Genomic DNA, 14,384 nt, shown 5'->3' with positions numbered 1-14,384 from the left:
CAAGCACTACTCGGACACGAAGCTTTCGCTCGCTTTAACGCAATACCGCATTACGCTTCCCTCAAGCTCAAGATGCTCGGTCCATGCGGCATCATTACAGTAAATGGAAATATTGAGCGCTCCTTGCGCGCCGAAGACGGTGCGGCCGCCTTGGCCGCCGCACACTAAACGACCTCACCAACTCAAGCATTTGACAGGTCGTCAAGACCACAGACACGGCTAGATGAGTCCGCTCAGCTATATGTAATTAATATAGGTTTGATGGCTATACCCCTATTACAATACAAGGGGCTCAACGCGCGCGCAAAAGTGGCAATAAGGCTCACCTTTACTCATTTTTCAACTATATATTGTTTATTTAGTATAACTTAACTTTTGCACGACAACTTTTCAATTAAGTTCCTCTCTTTTTTAGATGACCATCATGCTACACCCATCCAGGATACGGCACAACAGAGACACAGGCACAGACGTGCAGGAGGGACCCGTTCCAAGGATTCTTTGTAGATTAAGACCCTGTGTAAACCTTTTTTACTATCTCTTGTTGATTTACATCCCTCGGATTGTCAGTACAACCGAGAAGGGTGCTGATGTCTTGGCATGTGGCCGCGCCAGAATAATGTAGGTACCTGGACACCAGGGGCTTTTTACAAAGGGTACTGTTTAGACCCGGTTTACACCATAAAGACCGAATACCTTAGGGAGTGTTCGGCGTCGCGAGTTTGGCCTTATATGCATCAGCTCCGAATCATGTCTTTGGTCAAATGTTGGGTTTGTCCGGCTCCTGTGTTTTGCTGCCTTAAGTTCCGCTCTATCGGCTAAGGCGGCACCAGGAGAACTACTGCGATTGTGCCCTGGTTCATCCAGACGAGCACCTCAGTAGAGACAGCCGAAAATTGACTGTCATGATATAACATGAGACTGGTCAACCACTCAATGACTTATTGGAATCTTCGGGATTCCTCCGCATTAACGAAGGGCCGTTTCCCGGCCAGGCATGTACGCACCCCGAATCCGGATGAGTGCGGAGCCACTAGGGGCTATATAGTAGCCTCACTGTCAAACTCCTATGGTTAAGTAAAAGTGTTAAAGCATTATAGTCCGGTTGCCTAGTTCGCTGCGCTATCACCTCCTTAATAGGACCAAGACGTTGGATTAAGTGTGAATACGCATCTTCTGCAAACACCCCAGCATTATATGCATGGGGGCTGAAGCCGACGACTGCAATCTTTCAGGTTATATACAGATATACATAAACGGCCGCACAGGAGGCATCATAATACTTTCGGGCAAAAGTATAAATACAACCTTGATAAATTCAATAAAATGTTGTTTTTACAATGGGAATACATGTCACTCAAACATAACATTCTTCGAGCACTGGGCCTCTATCGAACGAGCGCCCTCTAGAACTTCTTCAAAATAGTGCTCGGCAGCCACTTGGCCTATGGCCGAACCCTGCGCCGCGACAGTGGTGGCATCCATCTCCGCCCAGTATGTTTTGACACGGGCAAGGGCCATCCGCGAGCCTTCTATGCACGCCGACCTCTTCATCGCATTAATGCGTGGCACCGCACCAAGGAACTGCTACACCAAGCTAAAATAGTTGTTCGGCTTTGGCCTTTCCGGCCATAGATGATCCACGACAGACCTCATGGCGAGTCCGGACAATCTATTGAGTTCGGCCCATTCGGCAAGCTGATCAGTCAATGGAAGCGGACGCTCAGGAACGTTAAATTGCGACCAGAACAGCTTGTCCACTTCACGATCTGTTTGATCTCGGAAGTATTCGGCCGCATCGACAGCGCTCGCCGCTAAGTCCATATGTGCGTCGGCCGAACTCCACAGCCGATCCAGAGGGGCATACCGCAGATCACCGAACTTCCTCTGCAGCATAAAGGGCTTCCCAGCCACAATATCCCCGGCTTCACGCAGTTCCTCCTTCTTTGCTCTCATTGCAGAGCGGGTGTCTTTGGTCGCCATTGTGGCCTTTTCGAGGTCCGTAGCCTTCGCCCGGTTTTTGTAACATCCCAAATTTTCAATTTGGAATGTTATACACTAGATCATCATTGCATATCATATTTTATTGCATTTTGGTTGATCCAGAAATTTCACGCAACTCAAGGACCCTCGGAGAGAGTTGGGGATTTCGTTATTTTCATATTTGAGTTTTCCTCAAATTTTGAAAATAGGATCATTTGATTTTATTTATTTTATCTTCAATTATTTCTATCATAAAAATATGAGAGAGGGAATAAAATGACTTTCCCCAAAATGAAGAAATATTGAGGATTTAATTATAAAATCAAATAAGATTTTATTTTGGTTTTATTTGCTATTTTATTAGAATTTAGGATAAATGCGCGTTTTTCAAAATTGCATTTAGGCCCCAAATAAATGTTCATCCTGTGCGGCTTGATTTTAGAAGCCGGGGAAAATTTATTTTGGGATTTTTGGATTCCGTTTAGTATTCCTTTTGTTTTTTAGCGTAATTATAAAAAAACGCGAACCGACCTACGGGCCGTATCCGGCCCGGACTCCTCCGAGGGGAGGCTTTATATAGCGAGCACTCGGGCCGCGCCTCCAGCCCAAGGCGTCACGCCCCGCAAACCCTAGCCACCCGCGCCCCGCCGCCGGAGCTCGCCGTCGACAAGGTCGAACCGCCCGCCAGTTTTTTAGAAAACCGTTGGTTTTCACCATTTTTTTGGTTTTTTAGATTCGTTTTTTAGATAGATCGGTTTTTTTTCTCGGTTTAGTTAATTAGCGAGCGTTCGCTCGTTCGTTCATTTTAACGAAGGCGCTCATCGTTTAGATCCAGATAACGAACGTTCGTTCGTTAATCTGTTCGTCGCTTTCTTTTTCTCGGATTAAATCCGCGATTTTTCTGATCACGATTTCTTATCCGATTTTCGTTTTAGTATAACTTTTCGCTCGTTTATCAGAATCAGGCGATTCAAGCACCTGGAGTTTCGTCTTGAAACCCTCTTTCTGTATAACCAACTCAAACAAGTTTTTTCCTCCATAAAATTTGACTTAGATTCAGAATAGTAAACAAAGCCTGTTTCTTTTGCCGTTTGTCTTTCGTCGCTTTGTTTGATCTGATTCTTTTTGCCAACTGGAGTTCTTAAGTTGAACTTTCTGGTTAGATCTCTTATTTGAGTTTTACCTGTGCATTAGTCGAGTACTTATTGTATGCTTGTTTGTTTGCGATAGAGTATCCGGAGTGCGCCGCTTGCTACTTCGAATCGCTAGGTTTCACGGATCATCAGCAAGGCAAGTAACACTTTGATCATACTTCCTACTACCCAGTTTTATTGCATTAGATCAACCCTCACACATTGCATGATTAGGATCTAATTAAGTTGTGGGTTTCGGAAGTAGATGAGGTAGCACCTATTACCTGTTTTATATTCGAACCTTTGGGAGTTACTTTTACATTTGCTATTATGCCATGCTATGCTAGTAGACGTGGATTGGGTCAGTGTAAATTCTCGTAAATAGATAGTACGGCTGCGTTGTTTCAATTTCTGTTTGTACTCTGATTGCTGTGGCTGTAGCTCGATCTTGGCAAATATCTCAAATGGATGTAAAAAATGCTTTCCTTCATGGTGATCTACATGAGTTTTTTCTATATGCAGCCACCTCTGGGTATTGAAGTTCCTGATGGTCATGTTTGTCGCCTTCGAAAGGCCCTCTATGGGAAAAAAGCAACCACCTCGTGCTTGGTTTGAGCGGTTCAGCTATCCATGACAGATGTGAGATTGTTAAATTAATGGTTTATCTAAGGTGGCAACTTAAACACACATCTGGGTGGATTGAGGCACCTGGGTATTCCAGCGATTGCCTGTTTTTCTTTTTGGACCGCCACCCAGGCTCAAAGGGATCATGAGATTATTCATACTAGAAACTTCCGTGTGTAGCCACAAGCTACTATGGGCTCTAGCATAATTGACTAAGTCATGCAAACTCTTACAGTGGTAGACTAGCAGATGTAGGGGATGTAGGTTGGTACGGTCTACCCATTCGTAAGGTGCAAGCGCTTCTGAAAGACTATGTCTCGATCATCCGTTTCTCAAACATCATGTAGTGCGAGAATCCCAATGGAGGAGATCGAGTCTTGTGGGGAAAAGTGTGCAAACCTCTGCAGAGTGTATAAACTAATCATGGTTAGTCGTGTCCCCGGTTATGGACATCTTGAGTATCTAGTACTTGGATTATCATGTGAATCTCATCATGTTACTTTAATTAATTTTGTTGGGTTTCAGTGATGTTATTAATTGGGATTGAGAATGCTGTCAATCATTCTGGATGTTCAACAACCACCATGATAGTTAATTAAAATGTATTCCTTTGCAGTAGGGAAAAATTGGCTTTACGCAAAACTATAACCATAGAGCTTTCCACCAGCCAAATATGCATGTAGTATAGTTTTATTCTTTCATTGCTCTCTATGTGTTACATTGCAAGCATATTCCATGTGCTGACCCATTTCGGGCTGCAACGTTCATGTTGCAGACTTTTCAGACGACGAGTAAGGTGCTTTTAGGTCGTGGTTCTATACTCAGTGATGCCGTTGGAGTTGATGGACTCACTTATCTTCCAAGCCTTCCGCTGTTATCGTTGTTAGATGGCCTTAAGCCATATTTATTGTAATAAGTTCTCTTTTGAGACACTCGATGTAATAAGTGTGTGATTGCTACTCTGTTATAAATCCTTCAAGTACTGTGTGGTGTCAGCATTACTGATCCAGGGATGACATCGGAGCACAGAGATTTGACGGTCTGAGGTCTGGTCGCTACAAGATGGTATCAGAGCACACGCTAACTGTAGGACACGACCTCTAAGCTAAAGCCCTTGATCACTGCCCACTCTTCTCATTCTAACTCCTAATCTTTTCTACTCTTTTAGGATGGCGGATGCAAGAAACAAGTTCACGCAACCGGATGAAGATACACCCTTTGGACGTCACTTGAAGGAAGTCACTAGATATCTGAACATAGGAGTACCAAGCTTCACCGGAACCTACAATGCCACTTTACCTGAAGAGGAGCGCTGGATGATTCAAGTTCAAGTTCCAGGAAGGACGTTCATGCTAGTCACCGAGCCCATAGAGTTTTCCTTTGATGCACCAACCTGGAGTCTAGGAAAGAGCATGGCAGCTCACATCACCATGGGACGTATTAGAGAAGTTTACCGCAATGATCTCAAGGATACTATCTACCAGATTTGTGGACGCCGAGATGAGCACTGGGAGATGATCAGCACCGGGAAGAATAGATCAATTGCAGCTTTTATCCAGGAGCTAAACCAGCACATTCGACGTCAGGAGAACCAGATGTGCACCAACATGATAGATCTGAAGAAGGCAAGAACAAGAATCAAGGAACTGGAGGAAGAACTCAAGGCTACACGTGAAGATTATGAAGAGGAAATCAAAGTACTAGTGGAGAAGAATGACGACTTGATCAAGAAGATCGGAATATTTATGGGAGGCCCTACACCAGTAGAGGAAGACGAAGAACCCAAGGAGATTCGCCCGGAAGATTACATCATCATCGACGATACTAACTCGGATCTAGATGATAGCGATGATGACTATGTTGATGAAGCTGGAGCAGATATCATGGAGTCTGCAACCGAAGAATATTTCTAGTAGACCACCTCATCAGTAGTAGTAGTCCACCATGTAAATATAGTAGTCTGAGCACTTTTGCGATAGTTAGATCGATTGTATGCCCTTGTTTGATTGAATGAAGTGAATTGTTTGCTTTTGCCTCATGTGCATATGGGTAGTGTTTTCTCTTTAGACCCCTCTCTATTCTTAAATCTCATCTTTTCTAAACCCATTAGATGCCTCTAAGACATGACCCCGGATTTACCTTCCCACCGGAGCTCACTCAGTTGATCCAGCAGCAGGACACATTGATGCAGTTGCTAGTCCAGAATCAGAATCAGGGGAACAACAACAACAACCCACCACCACCACCACCTGTTGACCACTTAGCCCGTTTTCTTAGGCTGAATCCGCCGGTGTTTTCCAGTAGCAGCGAGCCGATAGTAGCAGATGATGGGATCCGCAAGACAGCAAGGGAGTTGACCACGACAGGATGCACAGATGCGGAAAAGGTGAAGTTTGCCGCACATCAGCTTGACAGACCCGCAGCATCATGGTGGGAGAATTTCACAGCCACTTTCCCTATCGATACTGTCACATGGGACTAGTTTCAGCAGGCTTTTCGTACTGCCCATGTTTCAGCAGGAGCTATGGCCATGAAGAAGCGTGAGTTTCACAACTTGCGCCAAGGAGGACGGACAGTTGGCCAGTACGTGGAGGACTTTAGTAAGCTAGCACGTTATGCCCCAGATGATGTTGCTACGGATGCAACTAAGGAGGAGAAGTTTCTGGAAGGACTGAATGATGAGTTGAGCATGCAGTTGATGGTAGCAACCTTCAACAACTACCAGGAGTTGGTAGATCGTGCTCTTATGATTGAAGGGAAGCAGCAGCAGATTGAGAATCACAAGAGGAAGTATGGACAAGGGAAGTACAACTCTGGAGCTCAGCAGAAGCCACGTTTTACCCCTAGACCGGGAGGACATTTTCAACATACCCATGGAGGAGGTAGCTCGCACAATCATATGTCCCCAAGAATGGTAATGGGAATGGAGGAAGCAACAGCCAGAACCGTACCAACCCATCAACCCCAGCCAAGAGAGACCTGAGCCAAGTCACCTGTTTTAAGTGCAGGAAGACCGGACATTATGCCAATGAATGTCCTGAAGCCCAGAATGGAAATGGCAATGGAAGCTCTGGGAAGAAGCCGAATCCTTTCAACAGAGGACAGGTGAACCACGTTAACATGGAGGAGGTTGAAGAGCAGCCCGATGCAGTAATCGGTAAGTTTTTGGTTAAGTCATTTACTGCACTCGTTCTTTTTGATACTGGTGCATCGCATTCATACATCTCAAGGGGATTTGTGGATAAGTATGAATTGCCAACCCAAGCCCTTAGGTCACCCATGTTAGTAACCTCACTTGGAGCAGAATATACGGCTAGTCTATGGTGTGATCGGTTACCATTGAGGATTGCTAACTACGTATTTCCCTCAGACCTAATAGTATTGGAATCTCAAGGATTGGATGTGATATTAGGCATGGATTGGTTATCGAAGCATGAAGGGAATATTTAATGCGCCAGTAAGTCAATTTTGCTTACAACGCTAGAAGGAAGAAGGATCAAGTATGTATCCCGGCATGTGCCTAAAAGGACTCAAGTAAATTCCCTAACAGGAGTTGTGCAGGAGGAAGTACCAGTAGTGAAGGATTTCCTTGATGTATTTCCAGAGGAGTTGCCAGGCATGCCGCCAGATAGAGATATTGAGTTTTTGATTGAGCTTTTGCCAGGCACAGGGCCAATATCTAAGAGACCATACAGGATGCCCGCAAAGGATTTGGAGGAGATTAAGAAGCAGATTAAGGAGTTACTTGATAAAGGATATATTCACCCAAGTTCTTCACCTTGGGGATCGCCGGTACTTCTAGTGGAGAAGAAGGATGGATCGTTAAGGATGGTTGTTGATTATCGAGGATGGAATGAAGTAACCATCAAGAACAAGTACCCACTACCGATGATCAATGATCTGTTTGATCAATTTCAAGGAGCTAAGGCATTTTCCAAGATCGATCTGCGATCAGGATACCATCAGTTGAAGATTCGAGAACATGATATACCTAAGATAACTTTTACCACCAGGTATGGGCTGAATGAGTATACCGTTATGTCATTTGGTCTAACTAACGCACCGGCATATTTTATGAACATGATGAACAAAGTGTTTATGGAGTTTTTGGATAAGTTCATCGTAGTGTTCATTGATGATATCCTGGTTTACTCAAATAATGAAGAGGAGCATAAGGAGCATTTGCGTTTGGTGCTTGGTAAACTCAGAGAACATCAGTTATATGCCAAATTTAGCAAATGTGAGTTTTGCTTGAAGGAAGTTGGATTCCTCGGACACGTTATATCTAGAGAAGGTATAGCAGTAGATCCCACCAAGGTTGACACTGTGACAAATTGGGAAGCCCCTACAACAGTTGGAGAGATCCGGAGTTTTCTTGGACTTGCAGGATACTACCAGAGATTCATTGAAAATTTCTCGAAGATTGCGAAGCCTATGACGGAGTTGTTGAAGAAGGATACCAAGTTCAAATGGACTGAAGAGTGTGAGGCCAGTTTCCAGGAGTTGAAGAAACGTCTGGTTACATCACCAGTGTTGATTTTGCCAGATCAGACCAAGGATTATGAGGTGTATTGCAACGCTTCACGTCGAGGACTTGGAGCAGTGATTATGCAGGAAGGAAGAGTTGTTTCATATGCCTCACGACAGCTTAAGCCTCATGAGTTGAATTATGCTACGCATGATTTGAAGTTAGCAGCCGTAGTGCACGTGTTGAAGACTTGGAGACATTTTCTCATTAGAAATCATTGTGAGGTGTACACGGATCACAAGAGCCTGAAGTACATTTTCACGCAGAAGGAGTTAAATCTCAGGCAGAGGAGATGGTTGGAACTCATCAAGGATTATGATATGAGATTGCATTATCACCTCGGAAAGGCTAACGTAGTAGCCGATGTGCTGAGTCATAAAAGCCATGTCAACACCTTAATGACGGGAGATTTACCAAGAGAGTTAGCCGAGAATCTTCGTGAGCTATGTTTGGAGATAGTTCCGAGAGGCTATGTAGCAGCATTGGAGATTCAGTCTACTTTGATGGATAAAATAAGAGAAGTTCAAAGGACTAACAAGGAGATCATTTCTATTAAGGAGAAAATGAGCAAAGGAAAAGCTAAAGGATTTCGTGAGGATGAGCACGATACCTTATGGTTTGAAGACCGTGTTTATGTGCCCAATGACCCGGAGATCAGGAAGTTGATTCTGCAAGAGGCCCATGATTCACCATATTCGATTCACCCAGGAAATACCAAGACGTATATGGATTTGAAGGATATTTTCTGGTGGACCGGAATAAAGAAGGATATTGCAGAGTATGTAGCAGTTTGTGATGTATGTCAGAGAGTAAAGGCAGAGCATCAGAAGCCGGCCGGATTACTACAGCCATTGCCGATACCCGAATGGATGTGGGATAAGTTAGGCATGGATTTTATTACAGGATTGCCCAGAACTCGTTCAGGCTATGACTCGATTTGGGTTGTAGTCGATCGTTTGACAAAGGTAGCTCATTTCATTCCAATGAAGACTACCTATACTAGTGCCAAGTTGGCAAAGATATACATGACCAGGATCGTATGTCTGCATGGAGTTCCAAGGAGCATTGTATCAGATAGAGGAACCCAGTTTACCTCAAAATTCTGGAATCAGTTGCATGAAACCTTGGGTACCAGGCTAGAGTTCAGTATAGTTTTCCATCCGCAGACAGATGGACAGACCGAGAGAGTCAATCAGATTTTGGAGCATATGCTAAGAGCTTGTGCGCTAGATTATGGATCTAGTTGGGACGATAATTTGCCGTATGCAGAGTTCTCTTACAACAATAGTTATCAATCTAGTTTGAAGATGGCCCCTTCCGAAGCCTTGTACGGAAGGAGGTGCAGGACCCCATTGTCGTGGGATGAAGTTGGAGACCGCCAGTTGTTTGGACCGGATCTGATTAAGGAGTCTGAACAGAAAGTGAAATTGATTCGCGATAGGCTCAAGGTAGCCCAGTCTAGGCAGAAGAGCTATGCAGATTCTAAACGCAAGGAGACAGTTTACGAAGTAGGAGACAGAGTTTATCTTCGAGTATCTCCACTTCGAGGAGTTAAGCGCTTTGGAGTTAAGGGAAAGTTAGCGCCACGTTTGTAGGACCATACAAGGTTTTGGAGCGTATGGGAGAAGTAGCCTATAAGTTGGAATTGCCCGAAGGATTGTCAGGAGTTCACGACGTGTTCCACATTTCCCAGTTGAAGAAGTGCCACGCGGAGATGGTTGATATACCGCTGAGAGACACAGTGCCGCTGGAAGGGATTCAGTTGGACAGTGATTTGACCTATGAGGAGAAACCAGTTAAGATTCTTAAGTATGCCAGCCGAGTCACCCGCAGCAAGGTTATTAGGTTTTGGAAAGTTCAGTGGAGCCACCACACGGAGGATGGAGCCACCTGGGAACGAGAGGAAGAATTGCTGAAAGACCACCCTCACCTATTTTCTAGCCAACCCAAATCTCGAGAGCGAGATTCATCTTAAGGGGGGTAGGTTTGTAACATCCCAAATTTTCAATTTGGAATGTTATACACTAGATCATCATTGCATATCATATTTTATTGCATTTTGGTTGATCCAGAAATTTCACGCAACTCAAGGACCCTCAGAGAGAGTTGAGGATCATGAGATTATTCATACTAGAAACTTCCGTGTGTAGCCACAAGCTACTATGGGCTCTAGCATAATTGACTAAGTCATGCAAACTCTTACAGTGGTAGACTAGCAGATGTAGGGGATGTAGGTTGGTACGGTCTATCCATTCGTAAGGTGCAAGCGCTTCTGAAAGACTATGTCTCGATCATCCGTTTCTCAAACATCATGTAGTGCGAGAATCCCAATGGAGGAGATCGAGTCTTGGGGGGGAAAAGTGCGCAAACCTCTGCAGAGTGTATAAATTAATCATGGTTAGCCGTGTCCCCGGTTATGGACATCTTGAGTATCTAGTACTTGGATTATCATGTGAATCTCATCATGTTACTTTAATTAATTTTGTTGGGTTTCAGTGATGTTATTAATTGGGATTGAGAATGCTGTCAACCATTCTCAATGTTCAACAACCACCATGATAGTTAATTAAAATGTATTCCTTTGCAGTAGGGAAAAATTGGCTTTACGCAAAACTATAACCATAGAGCTTTCCACCAGCCAAATATGCATGTAGTATAGTTTTATTCTTTCATTGCTCTCTATGTGTTACATTGCCAGCATATTCCATGTGCTGACCCGTTTCGGGCTGCAACGTTCATGTTGCAGACTTTTCAGACGACGAGTAAGGTTCTTTTAGGTCGTGGTTCTATACTCAGTGATGCCGTTGGAGTTGATGGACTCACTTATCTTCCAAGCCTTCCGCTGTTATTGTTGTTAGATGGCCTTAAGCCATATTTATTGTAATAAGTTCTCTTTTGAGACACTCGATGTAATAAGTGTGTGATTGCTACTCTGTTATAAATCCTTCAAGTACTGTGTGGTTTCAGCATTACTGATCCAGGGATGACACCGGAGCACAGAGATTGGGCCGTTTGAGGTCTGGTCGCTACAGTTTTCTTCTTCAAGAAACTGGCAGCGGTCGGCAGTGTCTTTTAACTTCACAGCCATTTTGGCCATTTTCTCTTTGCTCTCGCTATGCGCGGCCTTCTCGGCTCTCAACTCTTCGGCCGCCTTCAAAGCGGACGCGTTACTACTCCTCGCTTGCTCCTTGGCCCGGGCAAGCTCCGCCCTCAGGGCCTCCACGGTGGCAGCTCCATCTGCAGTCACAACATATTGAAGATACTGGCATCACGTTGCTCTTACTATGTGACATTCACTATAAATATCACCTACCCCGCGCCTCGTCAAGCCGCTTGTTAACAAGCTCCATATCAGCATCCGCCGCATCTAGTCGCCGCTTTAGTTCGGCAACCCCATCAGTCCGGCTAGCCACCGGAGCTTCAGACACCGGCACATAAAGGCGGTCTGGTTATTACCTGGGACTACGATCCTCTGTTCGCCGTCGTTTTTGACGACAACCAGAGTCTCAGGGGCTACTATCTACACATGGCACACCTAAAATGTGCGGTACCATCACAAATGTATATCATTTCACGTACCTCAAAGCCCATCGGTAGACTCATAAAGGCTTCATGCAACCCGTTTTCGGCGGACGAAATCCTTTCAATCACCATACACATTAATGTACGGTGCTCTTCTGAGATAGTTGCTCGCTCCAGCAGACCCTTCAGTACATACGACCGCACACCGGGTGGTGCCGGACTCTTTTGATTGCTCTCTTCGAGAGCCGGATACTGAGGGCTACGGGTGACCATGGTATTACCTTTTGGCCTTGCCGGATCCGGAGAAACTCTCTGTGATGACACTTCAAGGTCGCCCGCTTCTTGAGACAGGGAGTCTGGGGGAGGCGTTTCGCTCTCCATCATCTCCGGAAGAAGATCCCCCGAAGACGAGCTCCGCTGAGAATGGCTCAGATCCTAACTGCAAGATAGATGCTTCGGTTATCTTCCTCAGAAGTAAGGTAGTATATCTTCACTATTAAGTACCTTTTGATTACTTACAGCTCGTTAGAGGACTGATCCCCACGCGGACTTTGTGTGGCAAGAGCACCCTCCGAGGTGGGACCCTCTGGTGGAGTTTTCTTCTCCCGTTTGGGAACCTTGGTTTCCGGATCATCAGAGGTAGTCCTCTTCCTCCCCTGGGGCGAGGGAATGTCAGATTCCTTCCCTTGGTTATCCTCCCTCACGGAGGCGCTCATTCCCTCGGTTGGAATAGGTAGTTGTGGGGGCCCACTTTCGCCCTCTTTATTCCCCCCTTCATCTTCCTTTAAGGGCACCGAGCAAGGTGCTGGCTCGAGCATCTTTTCCAGCACCGGATTGTCCAAGCCTTCGGGAAGGGGGGCCGAACACAGGATCATCTTCGCCTTTGTTATCCAGTCCTGGTCAAAAAGTGATTCTTCAGAATGACATCATGATGAATGAAAGACAGTGTGTTCGGCTAAAGGATTACTTACTTGGGCCACGGTGCGGTTGCTGCTCAGGCCCACGTCCTCGGAGGTGTCGGGACACTCTATTTGGGGTCCGAAGAACGGCTTGCACATCTCCTCGTGCGTCAGGCCAAGGAAATTCTGAATAGTGCGCGGTCCTTCTGGGTTGAATTCCCACAAGAGGAGGGGCCGGCGTTTGCAAGGCTGGACTCGACGAACCAGCATGACTTGCACTACCATAACCAAACTAAAATCTCCCTCGAAGAGATCTCGGATGCGGCTCTGCAATATGGGCACATCCTTGGCTGGACCCCAGCTCAGCCCCCTGCTGATCCATGACATCAGTTGTGGTGGAGGGCCCGAGCGAAAGGCGGGGGAAGCTACCCACTTGGCACTTCTGGGAGCGGTGATGTAGAACCACTCCCGTTGCCATAATTCGGACATCTCTGGAAAGGAACCCTTTGGCCACGGAGCTCCAGTGATTTTGCTTATTAATGACCCTCCACACGCTGCATGCTTCCCCTCAATCGTCTTCAGCTTCACATCAAAGGTCTTGAGCCATAGGCCGAAGTGAGGGGTAATGTGGAGGAAGGCCTCACATACGACAATAAATGCTGAGATGTGGATAAAGGAATCCGGGGCTAGATCATGGAAATCAAGCCCGTAATAGAACATCAAACCCCTTACGAAGGGATCTAGAGTGAGGCCTAGTCCTCAGAGGAAGTGGGAGATGAACACGACGTCTTCATTAGGTTCAGGAGTAGGGACGACCTGCCCTCGGGCAGGAAGCCGATGCGAGACTTCGGCGGTCAAGTATCTTGCCTGCCTCAACTTCTTGATATCCTCTTCCGTGACGGAGGAGGGCATCCACCGGCCCTGGAGGCTGGATTCTGACATGATTGAAGGTCCGAAGCACCTGACCTGGGCTTTATGTGTTATAACTCGAGGCGGGGGAAGGATTCGATTAAGCACGAGAGGAAAAAAGTAAAAACCTTGACCCTTTATAAAGAGGGTGAATATCAAGCGTCCTCCTCGTGGCCGTTTGGGACTTGCCTAAAATCTAGGAGTCCTAGGCGTGGTTGGGTTACCCACGACCGTATTGATGAGAATGCCGTAATAAGGGGGACACGATCTCTGCTTTGACAAGACGTGTCAAGAAACTGCTTCGCGTTATGTGCGGAGCTAGTTAAAGGAAACGGTTCGAATAATCACCGAGCCATGGCATGATGTCATGTTGCCAAAACATGTCAGCAGATTAGATTTGTGGAAATATTATTCTCTCTACGGTGGTATGTGGAACGTATTTTGCAGGGTCGAACACTATCCTTGTATTCAAATTTTTCTGTGGTGTATTCGGAGGAGGAACCCGCCTTGCAATGCCGAAGACAACACTGCGCGCCGGACTCATCGTCATTGAAGCCTGGTTCAGGGGCTACTGAGGGAGTCCTGGATTAGGGGGTATCCGGGCAGCCGGACTATATCCTTTGGCCGGACTGTTGGACTATGAAGATACAAGATTGAAGACTTCGTCTCGTGTCCGGATGGAACTCTACTTGGCGTGGAAGGCAAGCTAGGCAGTATGGATATGGATATCTCCTCCTTTGTAACGGACCTTGTGTAACCCTAGCCTCCTCCAATGTCTATATAAAC

Source organism: Triticum urartu, chromosome 5A, assembly GCF_056163025.1.
Source record: "Triticum urartu cultivar PI428250 chromosome 5A, HENAU_Tu73, whole genome shotgun sequence".
Taxonomy (NCBI): Eukaryota; Viridiplantae; Streptophyta; class Magnoliopsida; order Poales; family Poaceae; genus Triticum; species Triticum urartu.
Note: the sequence above shows the minus strand (reverse complement) of the source record.